Below are 4,887 nucleotides of genomic sequence, written 5' to 3'. Positions count from 1 at the left end.
GCCAGACTTTGTCTCACCTACTTTGGTCATGTTGTCAGAAGGGACCATTCCCTGGAGAAGGATATAATACTTGGCAAAGTGGAGGGTCAACAAAAAAGGGGAAGGCCCTCAACGAGATGGATTGACACAATGGCTGCAATGATGGGTTCAGGTGTAGCAAAGATCATGGGGCTGGCATAGGACCGGGTGGTGTTTCGTTCTGCTGTACATGAGGTCATTATGAGTCAGAGACGACTCAACAGCACCTAACAACAATAATATACTCATCAAAAGACTTCTCCAAAAGAGTAAAAATAGAACCTACAGACCAGGAAAATATTTTGTTACAACATATCCAACAAAGGTCTAGTCTTTAAAATTTATAGAAAACTTCAACACCTCAACAATGAAAACACAAATCAATTAAAAAATGGGTGAAGGATATGAGCAGACTCTTCACCAAAGAAAACATTCAAGCGACTAACAAACACATGAAGAAATGCTCACAATCATTAGTCGTTGTTGTTTTTAGGTACCATTGAGTCAGCTCCCACTTATAGTGATCATATGTACAATAAAATGAAACACTGCCTGGTCCTGCACCACTGCACCATCCTCACAATCCTTGCTATACTTGAACTCTTCATGGCAGCCAATGTGTCAGTTCACCTCATTGAGGATCTTCCCCTTTTTCACTGAGCCTCCACTTTACCAAGCATGATATCCTTTTCCAGGGACTGGTCCCTTTTGACAACATGACCAAAGTACATGAGATGAAGTCTCACTTCTAAGAGGCATTCCAGTTGTACTTCCTCCAAGACAGATTCATTTGTTCTTCTGGCAGTTCATGGTATTTTCAGTATTCTTCACCAACACCACAATTCAAACTAGCCATTACCAAAACAAAAACAAAAAAATAAACTCACTGCCACCGAGTTGATTCCAACTCATAGCAACCCCTTTGGGTTTCTGAGGTGATAAATCTTTACAGAAGTAGATTGCCCAGTCTTCCTTCTGTGGGGTGGCTGATGAGATTGAACTGCTAGCCTTCTGGTTAGCAGTCAAATGCCTTAGGCACTATGCCACCAGAGCTCCTTAAACTAGCCATTAGTGAGATGCAAATCAAAACTACATTGAGATACAATTTCACCCCAACAATAATGGCACTAATAAAAAAAAATAATAATAATTGTTGGTAAGGTTGTAGGGAGATTGGAACTCTTATACACTACTGGTTGTAAAGTAAAATGGTGTAACTGCTATGGTAAACTGTATAGTGCTTCCTTAAAAAGCTAGAAATAGAAATCCATATGATACAGCAATCTCACACACAAGTGTATACCCTAAAGAAATAAGAACCATGACAAGAATAGACATATGCACACCCATGTTCATTGCACCATTACTCACAATAGGAAAAGATAGAAACAACTTAAGTGCCCATCGAAAGAGAAATGGATAAACAAACACAATGGAATACTATGCAGTGGTAAAGAATAACAATGAATCTACAAAATATCTCACAACATGGATGAATTTGGAGAACATTACGTTGAGTGAAATAAGTCAATCACAAAAGGACAAACACTGTATGAGATAATTATCATTATCATTATTATTTTTAAAAAGGAAAGCAAGAAAAGGTTTACACACAGAAAAAACAAAATCTTTGATGGTTACCAGGGATGGGAGGAGTTGGGAGGGAAAATTGCTAACTAGACAGAACTCCGAAAACCAAACTCATTGCCATCAAGTTGATTCCGACTCATAGCAACCCCCACTGGGTTTCTGAGGCTGTAAATCTTTACAGAAGTAGATCATCCCATCTTCCAGAGAGCAGCTGATGGGTTTGAACTGCTGACCTTCTGGTTAGCAGCCAAATGCTTTATCCACTACGCCACCAGAGCTCCTTAACTAGACAGAAGACAGAAAGGAAAGGGAATATACAGTATAGGAGAAGTCAGCACAGCATGACCAAGGCAAAGAAATACACTGAGAGGAACACAAGAATAAATGGTGCTCAGATGTAGCAAAGATTGTGAGGCTGGTGTAGGACTGGGCACTGTTTTGTTCTGTTGTACATAGAGTTGCTATGAGTCAGAGCTGACTCAATGGCACCTAACAACAACAATGGTTTGTCTATAATATAGACAATCCTACAACAATAGGATAAACAAACAATAATTTATGAATGGATACATAGGTAGATAGGTATGCTAAAGAGGTATGGGAAGGTGTAAGGGAGTACACCCACCTGCAGAGGTAAGCTTGGTTGTGGATATTTCTACATACCTCTGGTGACATAGTGCCTAAGGCATTTGACTTTAAACGAGAAGGCTGGCAGTTCAAACCCACCAGCCACTCCTCAGAAGGAAGGTTGGGCAATCTATTTCCATAGTGATACCGCCTCGGAAGCCCAAGGAGGGGTCACTACGAGTTGGATCCGACTCAATGGTGGTGAAGTTTTGTTTTTGTTTTTGTTTTTGTGTAGCATGTATATTAATATAGACAATAAAGCACACAAGGGGCACAGTCATGGAAACTTCTCATATATAACGAAACACCTCAAAGGATGAAGTTCTTAGGCTCAAAAGCAAAGGACCTTAGACTCAGGGGACATCTATTTCAATTAGCTATGCCATAGTTCATAAATTACGTCATAGTTCATAAAGACAGTGTTCTGTATCCTACTTTGGTGTGTAGCATCTGGGGTCTTAAAAGCTTGCTGTTGTTAGGTGCCATCGAGTCAGTTATTCATGGTGACCCCATGTACAATAGACAGAAACATTGCCCGGTCCTAGCCAGCCTCACAATCCTTGACACACTTGAGCCCATCATTGCAGCCACTGTGTCAATCTATCTCATTGAAGGCCCTCCCCTTTTTCGTTGACCCTCCGTCAGTCTATCTCATTGAAGGCCCTCCCCTTTTTCGTTGACCCTCCACTTTACCAAGCATGATATCCTTCTCCAAGGAATGGTCCCTTCTGACAACATGACCAAAGTAGGTGAGACAAAGTCTGGCCATTCTCGCTTCCAAGGAGCATTCTGGCTGCACTTCTTCCACAACAGATTTGTTCTTTTGGAAGTTTATGGCACTTTCAGTATTTTCTCCAATACCAACTCTTCTTCAGTCTTCCTTGTTCATTGTCCAGCTCTCACATGAATACGAGGTGATTGAAAATATACCATGGCATGAGTTAGGTGCACCTTAGTCTTCAAGGAGACATCTTTGCTCTTCAGCACTTTAAAGAGGTCTTTTGAAGCAGATTTGCCCAGTGCAACATGTCTTCTGATATCTTGACTGCTGCTTCCATGGGTGTTGATTGTGTATCAAAGCAAGATGAAATCTCTGAAAACTTCAAACATTCTTCTCCATTTATTATGATGCTGCTTATTGGTCTGGTCGTGAGGATTTTCAGTTTCTTTATCTTGAGGTGGATTACTGCAGACTGTAGTCTTTAATCTTCATCAGTAAGTGCTTCAAGTTATCTTCACTTTGGGCAAGGAAGGTTGTGTCTTCTGTGTATCACAGGTTTTTAATAAGTCTTCCTCCAATCCTGATGCCATGCTCTTCTTCATATAGTCCAGCTTCTTGGATTATTTGTTCAGCATACAGATTGATTAAGTATGGTGAAAGGATACAACCCTGGCACACTCCCTTCCTGATTTTAAACCACACAGTATCCCCTTGTTCTGTTTGAATGACAACTTCCTGATTTTAAACCACACAGTATCCCCTTGTTCTGTTTGAATGACAGCCTCCTGGTCTATGGACAGGTTCCTCATGAACACAATTAAGTGTTCTGGAACTTTCATTCTTCTCAATGTTATCCATAATTTTTTATGATCTACACAATTGAATGCTTCGGCATAGTCAGTGAAACACAAGTAAACCTCTTTCTAGTATTCTTTGTTTTCAGCCAAGATCCATCTGACATCAGCAATGAGATCCCTCATTCCACTTCCTCTTCTGAATCCAGCTTGCATTTCTGGAAGTTCTCTGTCAATATACTTCAGCAAGATTTTATTTGTGTGTGATATTAATGATTCTGTTCAATAATTTCCACATTATGTGTGGTCACTTTTCATTGGAATGGGTACAAATATGGATCTTTTCCAGTCAGTTTGCCAGGTAGCTGTCTTCCAAATTTCTTGGCATAGACAAGTGAGTGCCTCCAGTGCAGCATCCATTTGTTGAAACATCTCAGTGGATATTCTGTCAATTCCTGGAGCCTTGTTCTTCACTAATTCCTTCAGTGCAGCTTCAGCTTCTTCATTCTGTACCATCGGTTCTTGATCATATGCCACCTCCTGAAATGGATGAACATCAACCAATTCTTTTGGTACAATGACTCTGTGTATTCCTTCCAACATCTTCCGATGTTTCCTGCATCATTCAATATTTTTCCCATGCATAAATAGACTGTAAAGCATAACCCAAAATGCACAGGCAGCGGAAGAGAAGCTAGATGACTGGGACTTTTAAAAAAGAAATTCTTATGTGTATTGAAAGACTTCTCCAAAAGGGTGAAAATAGGACCTATAGATTGGGAGAAAATATTTGCCTGTGACATCTGACAAAAGACATATCTCCAAAATTTACAGAAAATATCAAGATCCAAACACCAAAAAGACAAGCAATTGAGTTAAAAAATGGGCAAGGGACATGAACAGACACTCCACTAAAGATGATATACTGGTGGCCAACAAACACATGAGGAAATGCTCACTATCATTAGTCATTGTTGTTGTTGTTGTTGTTAATTGCCATCAAGTCGTTTCCGACTCATAGTGACCCCATGCACAGCAGAACGAAACACTGCCCAAACCCGCACCAGCCTCACAATACCTGCTATACTTGAGCCCATCATTGCAGACACCGTGTCAATCCATCTCATTGAAGGCCTC

This window comes from Orycteropus afer, unplaced genomic scaffold, assembly GCF_000298275.1.
Source record: "Orycteropus afer afer isolate SDZICR_OR568_19922 unplaced genomic scaffold, OryAfe1.0 scaffold00401, whole genome shotgun sequence".
Lineage (NCBI taxonomy): Eukaryota > Metazoa > Chordata > Mammalia > Tubulidentata > Orycteropodidae > Orycteropus > Orycteropus afer.
This window is presented reverse-complemented; position numbering follows the sequence as displayed.